An 18,270-nucleotide genomic window follows, 5' to 3' on the forward strand; every position below is an offset into this window, starting at 1 on the left:
CCTGAGCACTGCCCTTTGGTGCCGGCTGGGTGGCAGGGGTGGGGTTTGTGCTGGGCCCAGGGCTGGATGGGCTCCCTGTTTTCAGGTGAGTGACCTGCTGCACCTGGGCATGTGGGGTCCATGTATATGAGATGGCTAAGCAGGGGACTCTTTCTGGCTGTGCGAAGTTGGAGCAACTGGCACTAGGCATCTATGCTAAGGGACAGCCGGGGAGCTGTGGCCCTGGGTCTGCCCTGAGGGGCCCTCAGCCCCCATCCAGAAAGAGGCCCCTTCCACCACCACCACGCCTTGCTTTTCCTGCTCCCCTCACACCCAGGTTCACACACTTCCCACCCAGCCCCCCTCCTGCTCTCTCCCACAGGCTCCCGCAGCCCCTCCCTGTCCTCCAAGCTCCCAGCCTAGCTGTGTCAGATCAGAGCGTGAAGCCTCCTGGCCAGGCCAGTGCTGGGCTACTGGCAGGAGCTGGCACCGTTTTTCCCGTATGGCTTCAAAAGGCTGACAGGGGGTTTCTCGCCTGTCCAACATGCTGCCTGCCACCCCCCCACACCCATTTGGCCCTGCAGGGTCCTAGCCCAGGAAGGGCTGTGGCATCACTCACCTGCTCCCATGTCTTATCCTGGAGAGTCCCATAGAAACTGGCTGAGTGAGGGCTGGAGCCAGCATGGGTTTTCCAAGGGGCTCAGGCAGGCTTGGAAGACAGTGTGTGCATGGATGGGGGTAGGGGGCGGTGGGGGGCAGGTACCCCTGCTGCCTTTGAGAGGTATATATAAACTTACATCTTGCCACTCACAGCCTGCACTGCTATGTACAACCTCATACCCTCCAACTCTGTCAGAACAGAGGTGTGTAGTGTTACAAAGGGGGAGTTACAGCTGTGCGGGGCCCAGGACACACACCCTTCGCTGCTGGCGTTGGCAGTGAGTCTCACAAGCTCACGCCTGTCATTGCCCTGCCGAGCTCCTCCTGCAGGCGCTTACTCTGCAGCTGCCCTCGATGGGCACTGCTCCTTCCTTGCCTCTTCTCAGCTCCCAGACCAGTTAGGGCACCGCCTAGTTCCCGGCTCTCAGCAGCCTGGGGATAGGGATAGGGATTTCCTCGGCCCTCCTTTGCTTTTTCAGTTTTCAGCCCTGCAGGTGGGATGAGTGGCAGGACCCCATGGCCCGACGCTGGGTTTGGGGATGGCAGGCAGCCCTGGATTCCAGGTGAAGACTCTGGGCAAGGCCCGGAGGGTCCAGTGGCTGCCTCTGCTTCCCTGAAACCTGAGGAAATCCGGGTTCCTTGTGCGGGCTACAAGGTGCTGCTCTAGGGGAGGCTTTGGTGGGCGGTGCTCCTGCTCACTTCCGCTTTAGGCCCTACGATCCCAGTGCCCTCATTTCTTCGGTTGCTGAGCGAGGGACCCCAGGATCCCAAAGCTGGAGGCCGCTGCGGCTAGAATGCAGCCGCGCAGAAGCCGGAGCCAGAGCTGGGGCGTCACCGCAGAAAACCGGGACGAATGAGTTCAGGGCGCCCTCTAGGGGCCGCGAGGGGGAGGCGCCGCGAGCCAAGGCCCTGGGAACCTGGGACTTGAGAAACTCTGGGAGCGCGGCGGGGGCCGCTGCTACCAATCCGAGTGGAAAACGACGATATTAATAATCACATTTATTGGGCGCTTGCTGTGTACCAGCACTTGGCTTTAAAAGAACTAATTCATTCCTAATAATCACCCAATAAGGTAGGTAGTTCTCATCCCTTTATAGACTAGGAAAATTGATGTCTGGAGAGGTTAAGCCACTGTGCCCTACGCCAACGTGATCTAACCGTAGGGTTCAGGCCTTTGGGAGGGATGGTGGAATCCAGGGGTGGGGAGGGTTGGGGAAGGACTGGAGGTGAGACCCTTCCAGCCTCCTCACAGTCTGTCTTGGGATCACAGCTTCGCAAGGGAGATCTGAGCAGGAAGAGGGGCCGGGTCTTGCCCCCTAGAACTCCAGGAAAGAGGCCTGCAGTCTGCTGGACCCCCTCCATCTATGGCTCCCCCCTCCCCCTGCTGCTCTACCCTTCAGGTCCCATTGCCAGACTTATAAGGCCACATCCTCCTCCACCACCCCTGCTTTGGGCCTTGGCAATCCTGGCTTGCCTCCTTCCTGGAGCCTTCCAAGATTGGAAAGGGATTAATTCTGCGCACTTGCACTCTGTCTGGGTCAGCAGGGTGGGGGGACTCAAACCAGCAGAAAGTTAAAAATAGAAAGGAATGAATCATACATTATCAGACCAAAGAATGGAGAACCAGGAAGGAAAAATCCTCCTATCCTTTCCCGTCTTGGTGCAAAGCTGGGGGCAGCTGCTGGGGCTGGAGGATGGGAGAACCTGTTCTGGTGGGCAGCAAGATGAGGCTTGAAGGCCGAGCTGGGAAAGGAGTTTTATTGTGACCTTTTAGGCAGTAAGAGTCAGTCGGAAAAGGAAAAGAGAGGGCAGCTTTCTTTCTTTCCCTCTCCTTCTTCATGATAGTAGAGGAGGCAGGAATAGGGGAGGTGTCCCTGGAAGGCTCTTTTATATATAATTATATGCAAAATATTCATTTATACATAAAAAGCCCCTGCCAGGGTGTCAGATTTTATGTGTTCAAGAATTATTTGGGAATCTTGTTAAAATGCAGATTCTGATTCAGTAGGTTTGGGGCAGGGCCTGAGATTCTGCATTTTGAGCAAGCTTCTGGTGATGCTGATGCTGTTTCCAAGAGCAAGGTCTTGAACTACCGCCACGTCTGAGAGCTAATCCTGGGGTGACGAACTTGTTTGTCAAATCTGGCCTGCAGTCTTTTTTTATTTGCCCAAGAGTTTCCTTTTTTATTTAAAGGAGTGAAAATGACAGACACAACTGAGACCTCTGCCTGATACAGAGTGCTGATACAGGGTGTTTTTTTTTTTAAATATATTTTTAATTTTTAAAATATACTTTGATTACACAAATGTTACATAAAAAAATAAAGGGGATGCCCATATGTCCCGCTCTCTTACACCTCCCACATTTCCCCACATTAACAACATCCTTCATTAGTGTGGTACATTTATTACAACTGAGGAACACATTTTAGAACATTGCCACTAAGCATGGATTATAGTTTAAATTGTAGTTTACACTCCGTCCTGCACAATTTTGTAGGTTATTGCAAAATATATAATGGCATGTATCTGTCATTGCAATGTCATTTGGAACAATTCCCAAGTCCTGAAAATACCCACGTATACCTATTTTTCCCTCTCCCTGCCCTTAGAACCTCCACTGGCCACTGACACAGCACTTTAAAATGTACTTTTCAGCATGCCACAGGCCTCACCTTTCCCTATAGTCCAACATCCTGACCTCTCTGTTACCTGCTTGGCCCCTGTGATCCTGGGTTTTCTCTCCTTCTGCACCTGTCTCTAGATCTAAAGTCCTCTTTTTCCTCCAGGCTGCAGAGGTGGCTTTGAACTCTGGCCTGTTTCCAGCCCCATTCCTCTGCTTCTAACCTCAGGCAAGTTAGGGAAGGACTAAAGTACAGAAGTCGGGGGAATACTGATAGCCACAATTTCCTTGCCCATGTCCTAGGGCCATCTGGGAGATTAAGGAGATGATGCAGGGTAAAGCACTTGGCTCTCCGCAGGTGCTCCAGGAAAGGCACAGGACGCCCCAGGGTGCGCTTGACCTGGGGTGGGGCCGGGTGTCTGGGGAGGATCCCAGAAACTATAGGGGCCCCGGCCTCCCTCCCCACAGGATCCCCTCGATTTCCCGGGGCATCAGAGCTCCCTCGAGTCACTGATTTCCTTCCTGGGAAGTTTCCCTCTGCCGCACTTTAAAAAGAGGCTACTGTGTACTTAGGTGCCCCTCTTCCTGTGGCCCCTTGGAGCAGGGGCAGATTAGCGAGGCAGCGCACTCACAGGCCTGTCCCTGCGGTGTGCGGGCGGGGTGGGACCCGGCGGGGATGCGTGGAGACCTGAGCAAGAGGGCCTTGGTGAAGATGCGCCAGCTGGGAGGGGAGTGAGACCGCTGCCTGGCAGAGCCAGCAGTCCACCCCTGCGGCCCCCCGCGCGTGCCCACGTCCCCACTGCCTCTCTGTCCCTCTCCGACTGACCCGTGCGTCCACAAAGGGGGACAACCCGGCCACATGTCCTCACATGAAACCCCTCGTGTTCACACCCTTTGCTTGTCCCCAGCTCTCACCCACGAGTTTACCTCCAGTCCAGGGAAGGGCCACATTCAGCCACCTTCCCCCAGGTGGCCCGGCATACAGGTTCATAAGGAAGTGGCCCGGGCGTCCACGTGTCCTCGCACAGTTCACTTACCACCAAGGGAAAACCAGCCCTCACAGGTTCACGCCCCTGGCCACTAGCCGGGCCACGCCTTCCCCCCCCCCCCCCCCCCCCCCCCCCCCCCCCCGCGCTCACCTCCACGCAGCGGTCCTCTTACACACAGCGGTCCCCAACGGCCGGGGTCGCCCCCACAGTTTCGACCTCTCTCCCTTTAAAAACGTCTCAGGCGGGAAACGGGGCGCTTACTGGCCAGCCACGGGCGCTGCGGTGACTGCCCTGGGGTGCATTCTGCAGAGGGGATGGGCAGGAAGAGAGTGAGGACTCGCCTTGATCCCACCCTACCGAAGTCCCAGGTCAACCCTGCGTCCTCAGCTACTGTCCGGGGGGGCGGAGTGAGAACGGAGATGCCCTCTCCAGGGCGCCTCGCCTCCGGCCCTGCAGCGGCGGGAGCCACCTCCCTCGGTCTAGCGTAGAGAAGGTGGAGGAGGGCGGTGGCGGGTGAGCGAGCAGGGCCTGTGGGGTCTGGAGAAGCAGATGGTCGGAAGGGCCAGGGCTCTTTGGTTGTACAAACTGAGCCCAGTTCGGGGAAGACTCCGCCTCGGCTCTTGGGCCAGGTCCCACTGTCCCCTCCTCACTTGTGCGGGGTGTCACCGCCAGACGGCGCTGAGCGCAGGAATTGGCGGGGCGCACACGAGCTCCGGTGCTGCGTGTAAACGGGTCCTGGCCCCGGGGTGCACGGCGAGCGCTGGCGACCGCCAAGGTTCGAGAAGAAAAGATCCGGTTCCCCGACACCGGCGGCTCCAGCCTCACTGCCGCGGCTGCCTGGCGAGCCCGGGAGCACAGCACTGAAGGCGCCCCCCCACCCCCACCCCCCGCCACTCCCGCACCCACGGGAACTTCCAGGGCCCAGGCCGCAAGGGACACCCGGAGGCAGGCTGGCAGTCGCCAGAAATGGGATAAGGATGAGAAATAGGCTCTGGTTTCGAAGCCCAGTCCCGCCGGGATCCCGGAGGCCGAACATAACCCGCTTCCGGGAGGAACGGGCCACCTTTGCCCCGCCGCGTCCCAAATCTGTTCTGCTGGAGGTGTCGAGGGGCGCGGCCACGCTGGGAAGAAACCGCAGTCCGGGTCTACTGGTTCGGATCCGGCAGTCCCCAACTTGGAGCCTCCACCTACCTCTGACTTGGGACCAGGACTCCGCGGGCGAAGTTGGAACCCCGAGCGCGGAGTGACACTGCCCTAAACGCACGGTCCCCACGGCACCTGCAGAATCCGGCCAGACCTGCCCCTTCCCTTCCAGCGAGTGGACCTGAGGGTGCGGAGCCGCGAGGGAATCCCTCCAGCCTGCGCTCTCCCCGCAGCGCAGAGCGGCCTGCGTCCGCGACAAAGGTGTCCGCGACAAAGGTCTCGTCCCTGACGTCCTTTGCTTCGGGGGCACTGCCGGGGTGCGGCCTGCCGCTGGCTTCGCCTGTGCGCGTCATCCCTTCCTGGGGCCTAGACTGGGGCCGGCGCCGGGGATCCTGTGACTTGTGCTGGGCTCCTGCCGCCGCAGGAATGCGAGGGGCGCGCCCCCTCTTTCTGCCCACTGCGGGGCTCTCCCCACCTCCGGAAATGGCGGGAAGCGCGCGACGTGGCGGAAGCCGTGGGGGCCACCTCAGAACTGAGCGCACGGAACAGGGCACTGGGCCTCTCCAGGCTCAAAATCGGGATCGCCCGGGTGGCGGATTTGCTCCCTCGGTTTGCGCTTCTGAGACTACGAGCGGAGCTCAGCCCTGACCCCGTGACATCCCGGAGGGTCTAGAAGCTGAAAGGTAAGCGCTTGGTAACCACGGAAGGGGCGGCGGGCTGTGGGGCTCCAGCTGGACTCAGAGAGGGCCTTAGTCCACTGCATGACGCCCCAAGGAACCCCAGCTGCAACCAGCCCGCCTTTCTCCCACCCCCTGCATCCTCGAAGGGGGCAAGGGCAAGGGCGAGACTGAGGGGCGAGTTCGGGTGCTGTTGCTCTGTGTTGAAGGAGAGAGCCCCCTTGGCTCCTGTGTCTCTGGGCTTTGCTGTGAGGTTGTGCTGCCTTTTTCGCATTCCTTGAAACAGCCAGGAATCTGTGACAACAAGAGCTAACCCAGTCCTGACTGCTCCCCAGAGAGCGGAACATTCCTGGTCCTTGGAGGCAGGGGTAAGGGAAAGGGGTGCTGAATCTACAGCCAGAACCTTTGGAACTCTGGCCTACCAGTCTGGCAACTGTCAATAGTCCATCCTAGTTTTACTGGCAAACAGGTCAGAGCCTGTAAAAGGGACCTGTAGGACACAGCCTCCCAGTCCAACCAATATAGGAACAGAAATCCTTCTCACCTACCTATAGTTTAGAGATTACTTCTCAAGCCTAGACTGCAGAGAATACTACACTTCCCTTGAGTCCTTGATTTTCCCCATATCTATCAGTGTGTAAGCTTGAAATCAGCTAACCTAAGAAGGGAAATAAAACCTGCTCATTGCAGTGATACTATATAGTTCACAGGATCAACAGGAAGGCTAAGAAATTAAGGAAGATTAGTTTCAGGAAACACTTCCGTGGTCACACCACAGGAATGCCTGGTTAGGGCCTTGCTTCTGGCACCACTGGCACTACACCTGGCACCAGCATCGCTGTGATGATGACAATGATGTCACTGTGAGTAATTTCTAACTCTCCCTGCATCTTTATGTCACTCCCTCAAGGGTCAAAGCTTATGTGGGACACATGTCCAGACACAGGTTGTTAGAGACGGGGAAATGTGAAAAGGATTTTTATATTAAAAGATAAAATTCCACCGGTATTTGCCTTATCATCTGGGGAAAGTCTCCCCAAATAAGAAAAGTGCTTAGATATTAGGTTTTTTAAAAAGGACGATGATAAATACCCACTTACAGCCCACCCCTTTGTCTGCCCAAATATCCTCATATGCCTTTTTTCCCTAAATTTACAGTCCTTTCCCCCACAAAATGCTCCTACCTAACATTATGCTACTATCACTCATACAACAGAAAATGTGTTTAGCTTGCTCCAAAGGGAGATAATCCAATGCCTCATGGGTCTAAGCCCAGAATCTTTGTTCTATTCCTCCCATAGTTCTGTTTGAATCCTGTCTCAACAGTCTGCCACCTGTGGGCCAAATTAAACTGTAAAGTTAAAAATCATCATCACGCCTAATAATACTACAGCACAGAAATAAGAACTGGAAGAAAATACATGTCTAATATGACATGACAACAGGTCTGGAGAGAGCAGCTACTGTCCTTATGCAATATGATGCCCTATTTTGTATTTATGACATCCCTCCTTTTTCCATTCTGTTTCCCTTACCTGCAGCCAGCACCTGAGCTGGTTTGGGTTCTTTATTTAAGGAGACCGAAGCCTTTATTTCTAAGGGATCAGAGCCCATGATGGCCCTGCCTATATGGGTTGTAGTGGTCTTCTATTAACTTTATCCTTAGATGGAACAGCACCAGGAGTCACCCCAAGGAAACCTCCTGGTTCCGTGAATACATCTTTTTGCCCTGTTGTGTAGAGGAGAAACTATTTGACTTTGATATTCAGAATTAACCACCCTGGCCAATCCCATAATTCCCCTTTAACATGCTCATACTTTGGCATGAGCAGCCAGAAGTGGCCGATGAAAACACTGCTATTGCTTCTGGTGGGAACTTCTTCTCTTGAGGACATCTAACCCTAATCCAGCTGAAACAGGAGTCACAAGAAGTGAGGGGGCCTTTGAGGAAAGTGCCACCTCCTCCTTATGGACCCATAAAGTTGGGCTATGGAAGAAACAGCATCCTGTGTTACCACTGGCTCACAGCACAAGCCTCATCCTGAAGTCTGGCACTGCACCACTGTAAAGTATGGACTAAGCTGCTCTGACAGAGAGACCAAAAATGCAATGGCTCTGCGTCAGTCAGGGTTCTCCACAGCAACAGACTCAGTAGCCCACATATATATGATTGATTGATTTCAAGGAATTGGCTCAAGCAATTCTGGGGCTGGCAAGTCTGAAATGCATAAGGCTGGAAATTCTCCCAGACAGGAGTAGGTGCTACAATCTTGAGGCAAAATTTCTTCTTCTTCAAAGAAATTCTGGTTTTGCTTTTAAGACCTTTCAACTGATTGGATGAGGCCCACTTGCAATGTGGAGAATAATCTCTGTAAAATCAACCGACTGTAGAGGTTAACCATATCTAAAAAATATCTTCACAGTAACACTCGGGTTACTGTTTGATTGAATAACTGGGTACTATATCTTAGCAAGTTTAACATTAAACTAACCATCACAGACTCAACCAAGGTAAAAGTTTATTTTTCTCTAGATGACGTCTGGGGCAGAGAGTTAGCTCGGCTCCATGAAGACATCTGGAGACCCAGGCTAACAAAGATGCTCTGCCATCCTCAACAGTTATCTTCCAAAGTTATGCTAGTCCTTGTCAGCAGAAAGGAAAGAATACAGCAACTCCAGGGCACTCTTTAAGTAGCAAGACTCTTCCTTTTTTTTTTTTTGGAGGTATCAGGGATTGAACCTGGGACTTCGTACACGGGAAGTAGGCACTCTACCATTTGAGCTACATCTGCTCCCCACTCAAAGTAGATGACTTGAAAGTTATACCTATCAATTCCACTCACACTCCACCGAGAAGAACTAGTTCCAAGCGAGGCTGGGAAATGCAGTCTCCAGCTGGGCAATCATAAGCTCAGGAGAAAAGGAGAATGTTTGAGGGGACAAACAGTAGTCCCTGCTCCACCATCCCACTGACCTATAGAGTCAGCTGCTTCTGGGTGATGGGGTACATAGTAAGGTCAGTGAATCTCGTGGACATTGGCCCACTGCTTTACTTTTTTAAACTGCAACGTAAGTTCTTAGGAGCACTGTTGTGTAGGAAACCAAACATGTTGAGTTCATGCATGGCTTTCCTCCTTGTCTAATGACCATTCGTTCAGGAGGGCACTGAGCAGGCCTTGGGGTGCCCAGGGAAGGGGGCTGAGTGATATCCAGAGTAGATTATCTTGTCCACCTGATTATTAAGAGACCCTTCTATAAGGGGAGATTTTTGGTCATTATTTCCATAAGACACAAATATTTTCATGCTCTATGCCCATTACAGAAAATTCTTTAAATTTTTTTCCTTCACATTCCTTGGTCCAAATATTTTTTTTTAAAAAGATTTATTTATTTATTTAATTCCCCCCCCTCCCCTGGTTGTCTGTTCTTGGTGTCTATTTGCTGCGTCTTGTTTCTTTGTCCGCTTCTGTTGTCGTCAGCGGCACGGGAAGTGTGGGCGGCGCCATTCCTGGGCAGGCTGCTCTTTCTTTTCATGCTGGGTGGCTTTTCCTCACGGGCGCACTCCTTGCGCGTGGGGCTCCCCCACGCGGGGGACACCCTTGCGTGGCACGGCACTCCTTGCGCGCATCAGCACTGCGCATGGCCAGCTCCACACGGGTCAAGGAGGCCCGGGGTTTGAACCGCGGACCTCCCATATGGTAGACGGACGCCCTAACCTCTGGGCCAAAGTCCGTTTCCCTGTCCAAATCTTTAATCTCATACCTTTTAGTTCTTGACCATCTGTGGAAGTCATTAACCACTGCCCACGAATTAACTGCAGTTCTTTATCTCAGGCCATTTCTCCCTCCAGGCAAAGCAAATCACCAAATAAATATACTGCTCCAAGTTCTGTCCACTGGAAAGGTTTCTCTTCTCTGCTGTTTTCTAGAGTCACACCTGAGTGCAATGACCCATTTCTGGCCAAGGTTGACATATCGAGCTAAACTAGACTTGAAATTTTTCTTCCTGCCATCTGGTGTTAGGGTATTCCCCATGAGACCACAGGTATAGATGGAGTGAAGGAGGACACATATATGATATGAGTAGCAGGGTTGGGACTAGGGTGAGGCCAGTGGGGTGCCTAGGGTGCAAAATGTAAGGAGGCATTCACCCTCAGGGTTGTGCAAGTGCAAAGTTGATACCTGAGATTGAATGCCTCCTTGAAATTGGCATCTTGCTCACCTCGTTCTAATCCCAGTCCTGGTGAGTGGTTTAATAGGACACTTACTTATGCCTTTAGGACCTACTTGGGCCTGATTCTATAGATTCCACTTGCACTTGATGATGGAGGCTGCAGGGTACATGCAGCCAACAGCATGGTGAGGTAGATCGCTTAGCTCCCAGCTCGGAATAAGCAGCTCAGTTCACCTTGGTGTCTCATGTACACCTAGTGATTTGCAGTTAACTCAGGCACCATTCTTTAAGAAATGATTTTCTTCTGGGGGAAAAAAGCTCTTGTCTGTTAGTTACTGGACTCTGAAAGCTGCCTCCACTGTGATTCTTCTGTTGGTGACATGCCACAGGCTCCATACAGCACACTGATGTGCCAGAGAAACTTTGGACTTTCTCCAAGACCCATCCACATTCTATCCTTGCTACAGAACTAAATGGAGATGTGACAGGAATCATCATCCTTCATTTGTTCAAAAAGATTGATTGATTGATTGATTGATTGACTGATTGATTTCTCTCCCCTTCCCCCCACCCCGGTTGTCTGTTCTCTGTGTCTATTTGCTGCGTCGTCTTCTTTGTCCACTTCTGTTGTCAGCGGCACGGGAATCCGTGTTTCTTTTTGTTGCGTCATCTTGTTGTGTCAGCTCTCCACGTGTGCAGCACCATTCCTGGGCAGGTTGCACTTTCTTTTGCGCTGAGCGGTTCTCCTTACAGGGTGCACTCCTTGCATGTGGGGCTCCCCTATGTGGGTGACACCCCTGCGTCGCAGGGCACTCCTTGCGCGCATCAGCACTGTGCATGGGCCAGTTCCACATGGGTCAAGGAGGCCCGGGGTTTGAACCGCGGACCTACCATGTGGTAGATGGATGCCCTAACCACTGGGCCAAGTCTGCCGCCCATCCTTCATTTTTTTTTTTTTTTTTTGATTTTTACTTATTTTTATTTAATTCCTGCCCCCTCCCCCGGTTGTCTGTTCTCTGTGTTTATTTGTTGCGTCTTGTTTCTTTGTCCGCCTCTGTTGTCGGCAGCGGCATGGGAAGTGTGGGCGGCGCCATTCCTGGGCAGGCTGCACTTTCTTTCCTGCTGGGTGGCTCTCCTTACGGGGCGCACTCCTTGCGCGGGGGGCTCCCCTACGCGGGGGTCACCCCTGTGTGGCAGGGCACTCCTTGCATGCATCAGCACTGCGCGTGGGCCAGCTCCACACGGGTCAAGGAGGCCCGGGGTTTGAACCGCAGACCTCCCATGTGGTAGACAGACGTCTTAACCACTGGTCCAAGTCTGTTTCCCTCCATCCTTCATTTTTATAGTCTTCGATGGTATCATTCTTCTTTGCAATTTCCCCAGAATGTAGCTGCTTTACTATTCTGGGAGACAGAGTGAGCTAGAAGAGCTTCCATTTTGCCATTCCACCAACCATGTTATCAATGTGTGTTTTTTGCTAGGTCCTGAGAGTAGAAGGGAAGATGGGCTTGGAAGGGGTTTGGAGTCCCTCTGGGTCCATTGTAAGGCAGACTGAGTCAAAAATTAACTTACCATATGACCTCCATAAGTCCCCACTCTTACTGATGGACCTCAGGACCATTCGTGTTTGCTCAAAACCATTATCTAGGGAAGCGGACGTGGCTCAACTGATAGAACATCTGCCTGCCATATAGGAGGGTCCAGGGTTCAATCCCCAGGGCCTCCTGACCCATGTGGTAAGCTGGCCCATGCACAGAGCTGCAGTGCGCGAGGAGTGCTGTGCCACACAGGGGCGTCCCTACATAGGGGAGCCCCATGCGCAAGGAGTGTGCCCCACAAAGAGAGCTGTCCTGTGTGAAAAAAGCACAGCCTGCCCAGGAGTGGTGCCACACACACACAGAGAGCTGACACAGCAAGATGACACAACAAAAAAGACGCAGATTCCCAGTGCCACAGGATAACGTAATAGGACACAGAAGAACACATAGCGAATGGACACAGAGAGCAGATGACCGGGGGGTGGGGTGGGGAAGGGGAGAAAAATAAATAAAAAACAAAACAATAACAACAAAAAACAATATTTAACTTTCCATCAGGACGGTGGCCAAGAGCATAGGAACTGGACTGAGTGGTTTTGAAATCTCTCTGTCTTAGTTTCCACAACTGGATACTGGGGGTAACAGTCCCTACTTCAGATAGGGTGTTTTTCCCCACTATGATCAGGTTTATTGAGATATAATTTGGATACAGTAAAACACCCCCTTTTTAGTGAATAGTTCTGTGAGTTTTGACAAATGCATTTCAGTCATGTAACCACCACAATCAAGTTACAGAACAGGGGAGCAGATGTAGCTTAGGAGTTGAGTGCCTGCTTCCCATGTATGAGGTCCTGGGTTCAATTCCCGTGTACCTCCTTAAAAGAAAAGATACAGAACATTTCCATCACCCCCCAAAATTCCCTCTTGCCCCTTTGTATTCAGTCTGCCCCCATCCCCAGTTGCTGGGATCATCTGATCTATTTCCTGTCCCTATAATTTGCCTTTTCCAGAATGTATATAAATAGAATCATACTGTAGGTAGCCTTTTGAGTCTGGCTTCTTTCTCTTAGTATGCTGCAGGTAAGATCTGTCCATGTTATTGCATATAGTAGTTTGTTCCTTTTTAATGCCAAGTAGTATTACATTTTTTAGCATTACAGTGTAGTACTATGTTACAACAATTTGTGAATCCATTCTCTAGTGGAAGGACATTTAGTTGTTTTCAGTTTTTGGCAATTATAAAGAATGCCCTTATAAATATTTATGACTGCTTTTTGTGTGATAAATTTTTATTTTTCTTGGTTGAATACCTAGGAGTGGAATTTCTAAGTCATATTGTAAATATATATTTAGCTTTATAGGAGATTGCCAAATTATTTCCCATAATGGCTGTGCCATTTTGCAACCCAGCAAGGATCTAGTTACCTCACATCCTGGTCGGCTCTTAGTATGGTCAGTTTTTAAATTTTTAGCCAATGTAAGGTAATGGTATCTCATTATGGTTTTAATTTGCATTTCTCCAATGACTAGTGATGTTAAGTATCAGCTCATGTGGTTATTTGGTGAAGTGTTTGTTCAAATCTTTTGACTATTTTAAAAATTGGATTTTTCCTTTCTTGTTGAATTTTATTTTATTTTTTATTAGAAAAGTTGTGAGCATACAAAACAATCATGCATAATATACAGGATTCCCATACATCACCCCACCACCAACACCTTGTATTGTTGTAGAACACTTGTTACAAATGATGAAAGAACATCATCAAAATATGACTGCATGGGAAACGGACTTTGGCCCAGTGGTTAGGGCGTCCGTCTACCACATGGGAGGTCCGCGGTTCAAACCCCGGGCCTCCTTGACCCGTGTGGAGCTGGCCTATGCGCAGTGCTGATGCACACAAGGAGTGCCGTGCCACGCAGGGGTTTCCCCCGCGTAGGGGAGCCCCACACACAAGGAGTGCACCCATAAGGAGAGCCGCCCAGCGCAAAAGAAAGTGCAGCCTGCCCAGGAATGGCGCCGCCCACACTTCCCGTGCCACTGACGACAACAGAAGCGGACAAAGAAACAAGACGCAGCAAATAGACACAGAGAACAGACAACCAGGGGAGGGGGGGAATTAAATAAATAAATAAATCTTTAAAAAAAAAATATGACTGCCAACTATAGTCCATAGCTTACATTTGGTGTATCTTTTCATAAACCACCCTATTATTAACACCCTGTATTATACATTTGTTATAGTTCCTGAAAGAATGTTCTCAACATTTGTACTGGTGACCGTTTGTTCATCTTCCACCACACGGTTCACTGTTACACAGTCTCATGCTTGTATACTCCATCCAAAGTGTACACTCAGTGGTTCTCAATTTCATCACGGAGTTGTGTTTTCTTATTGAATCTTGAGAGTGTTCATATATTTTGGATACAAGTCCATTATCAGATACACATTTTGCAAACATTTTCTCCCATTCTCTGGCATATCTTTTCATTTCCTGAACAGTGTTTTTTGAAGAATGGTCATTTAAAATTTTTATACAGTCTAGGAAACAGATGTGGCTGAAGCAACTGAGCTCCTGCCTACCACATGGGAGGTCCCAGTTCGGTTCCTAGTGCTTCCTGGAGAAGATGAGCAAGATAGTGAACTGGCGTGATGGGCTGGTGTGGCAAGCTGATGCAACAAGATGACCCAACAAGCTGACACAACAAGGGGACACAAAGAGGAAACACAATGAGAGACACAACAAATCAGGGAGCAGATATGACTTAAGCAATTGAGTACCTCTCTTCCACTTGGGAGGTCCCAGGTTTGTTTCCTGGTACCTCCTAAAGAGAAAACTAGTAGACACAGAGAGCAGACAGCTAGTGCAAACAATGGCGGGGGGTGGGGTGGTAGGGAATAAATAAAATAAATCTTTAGAAAAATTTTATGCACTCTAATTTACCTTTTTTTCATTTGTGGATTATACTTTTGGTGTCGTATTTGCCTAACCTAAGTTCATAAATTTTTTTTTGTTTTCTTCTAGAGGTGCTAGTTCTAGAATTCATTTTGAGTTAATTTTTGTACCTGTTGCAAGGTATTGATAAAATTTTTTGGTGTATGCATGATAGGGTAGTTTTGAGGATTAAATGATTAATACATGGAAAACACTTGGAATGGTGCTTGGCACATAATGAACATTCAATAAAAGGTAGGTATAATTATTAAGGAATATTTTTGATGCTATTACTGAGTGCCTCACTAAGGAGTCTCAGCCTCCCTTTTATTTAATGGGCCTTGGGTCTGTGAAATGGCTCAAGTCTGGGAATTGGGGGGTGGTGGTGTGCTATGTTCTCTATCATGGTGGCTTATTCTAAAATAACAATGACTTATCAAGCTAGTTTCTCTCTGTCACATGACAGCCACATGTAGGCAGTCCAGTGCTGGTATGATGTCTCTGTTCCACAAGGCCATCCAGGGACCCAGCACTTTTTAAATCTTTCCTCTCACCATTACAGGGGTATTGTACTCATCCACTTTCCAAAACAAAGTGCCTCATAATACTTCCGCAGTCTGAGCTGTGGGAAGGAAGAAGTGGAGGAAGAAAGTGCATGTATTACTCCTACTCACATCCTATTGGTTAGAGCTTAGTCACATGGCCACACCTAGCTGCAAGGGAGACTGGGAAGTTCAGGAGTTCTGTTCCTTTTTTTAAAAATTATTATTACAAATTTCTTTCTTCTTTTTTTATTTTAGGAGTTCTAGTTTTATGAGAGAAAAGGCAAATAGATATTGGAAAACAAATTAGAAGTCTTTGCCACAGTAGTTCAACAAAAGCCTCTGTTCACTAGTTTCTACCATTTAAAAAAAATACTGATCAGGTGATACTTTAGTGGGCTGTTTTGGTTCCAAGTACTTAATTAGCAGAAGCAAAGTAATCATAATGGTCAGGACTTTATCCATGGGGTACCCGTCAGCCCAGCTGCCTCTGCTACATAAATGTCACCACTTGGCTGAAATCACCCAGAATTCTCCATTTTCTTAGAAACAGCCTCACCATCTTCCCGTGTGTCTCTAGCCAACAAAGAACATCTTACTGAAGCACTTGTCAGTGATTCTGTCATTGCCTTTACCAAAGTAATTTTCAAGTTCTTTGACAAGGAAACATCTGGGATATAGTAGGTAGGTGGTCACACTGCACATGATAAATTCTCTCCAGTGTTCCTGCGTTTGTAAGTCTTTGGATTCCTTCCAGCTCATACTAAGATGTTTCTGACATTTTAACTTTAGACCAGACTGAATTTAATAATGTAGGAACACTTAGCAAAGATTCTGAAGTTAGTGTTCTAGTTTGAGCTCCTGGAAGTCCAAGTTTCTAGCTTTTCAAGCTAGAGCCCCAACTTCGGAATCTCTTGTAATTGCTCCTACATCATTGAACTCAACCCAAACTAAAATTTATAACCCTGTCATCTTGTTGGAGCACCCTCATGTTGCCCAGATTTAAAATCCTGAATTGTTTTAGTGTGGAAACCTGTTCCTCCCAGGTTTGCTTTTATAGTCAACATGCTGGGATTTTACAGAACCAGAGAAAATGTTGGGGAAGAAAAGAAGGGGTGGAGCATGAAGATAAATAGTGTACTCTTGTAAGGCAACTCTGAAGTCATCACAGCAGCGTCGGTCAAGGGAGAAGTATAATCAGAAAAGGGAGAGTGGTTGCTTCAGCTTGTAAAGGAAGGCTCCATGATAGCTGTGGAGCAGGGATCATCTGAGTCCTCTGGATGTCCCTTATATAGCCCGATTCCAATTCTTGGGGTTCTGCTTTTGATGAGGTTATGAATTTGTCTAACATTATAATTAAGGAACCATGAGGATTAAGTTTAGGCATTGATTTTCATTTGTGTTAGCTCTATTGCTACAAGAGATAAGGTATAGTTTCAGCAATGTGATAGAAAGCCCACAGGTGTTAGTCATTACTGTGAGCTGCAAATTTAGGGTTTGAGCTTATTTTTCAATTTCTGTAAGCTGCTCTGTGGTTTTAGAAGCAAGCATGTCAATCGATATGGTCTCCTGAAGCCTTATCCTCAGGGAACGCTTCATTCCAAGTGACCACAAGTAATCATTTGATTAGCTGGTCTGCCATTGTATTGCATAGGCTGCCAAATTCCCATTTCTATACCAATAGACCTACAGCCCTAACTAAGCCAACTAACCCATCCTAATCTCCCCCAGTCCCCTGATAATCTTTTGTCTGCCATCATTTGTCTGGAACCAATTTCGGTACAAGTCAGGGTTCTTGGCAGCAAGCACAAAATTTAACTTTGGCACCAAACAAAAGATAAAAAACAAAACAAAACCAAAAGGACCTTTTTGCAAAGATTTTAGGGTAACTCGCGAACTCCACAAAAGTGCTGAAGAACCAGTGGGCAGGGCCAGGAAGGCAGCAAATGCAGCCAAGTTCAGATCAGAAGAATATCCTCGCCTAGGAGTGCCCCTGCCATGAGTGCTCCGTGCTGCTGGCACTGCTTTCCCAATCACATTGCCCTCACTTTGAACAAATTCCCAACTGCCCCTACATCTTTGAGTTGTCCTGGGTGTGAGCTCTAATTGGGTCATATTCCCACCAGCTAGGTAACGGCAAGGTGAGGTGGGGAGAGAAAACTCTGCACCCTTTGCTTCTGTAGTGGAAGGTGAGATTCCGCCTCCCTTCAAGACACACACGAAGCGGGGTTTCCCCATGCAGGAAGGGTGTTCACATGTGGAGTAGCCACACAAACACACTCAGCGGCTCACCCTGGGACCTTCCACTCCCTCCACATAGTCTAGACAGCCTAGAACCATCTTCAACCACAGCCTTGTCTTTCATCTAAGCCATATGACCAGAGACCCAGCCTGGAGCCACATCACCACTTCGTTACTTCTCTCCATTTCCTCATCAGTAAAATACTACTACTACTAATGATAATAAATATAATTATAACAATAATAGATGGTGTAAGGTTTTTATAAAAGTTGGTGACATGTAGAAAAGTTCATAGCTCTTCACTACCAAGGTAGCAACAGACTTAGAGGAGCCCAATAAGAGAAATTCTCAGGCTTTTCCCAAATTTTTCTTCCTGGAGTGGAGCTGGGAGATTCCTGAGCCTCTTCCTCTCCTGCTCCTTCCCACACACTCAAGCTTTCCTTATCTTGGACATTTTAAGTTAACTGATGATTTGTTAAATATTTCCTGAGTGTTTACTACATGCCAGACATTGTGCTGAATAACTTGGGATAGAATCCAAATTAATAATATTAAACTTGCTCTTTTATCAGTTTCCATAGTACATGGAGATAATGGAAGATTTCATAGATTTGGGGAATATGTCAGGATGGTCTAACTGAAAACATAGGCTATGTGGCATAAATGAAACTCCCTTTGGGGGACCATGGGGAGTTTCCTTAAAAAGGTGGGCAGTTATCCTCTAGAGAGACCAAAACTGACACACAACATGCCAATGGGGCATGTCATATC

Source organism: Dasypus novemcinctus, chromosome 6 (assembly GCF_030445035.2).
Source record: "Dasypus novemcinctus isolate mDasNov1 chromosome 6, mDasNov1.1.hap2, whole genome shotgun sequence".
NCBI classification, from domain to species: Eukaryota; Metazoa; Chordata; class Mammalia; order Cingulata; family Dasypodidae; genus Dasypus; species Dasypus novemcinctus.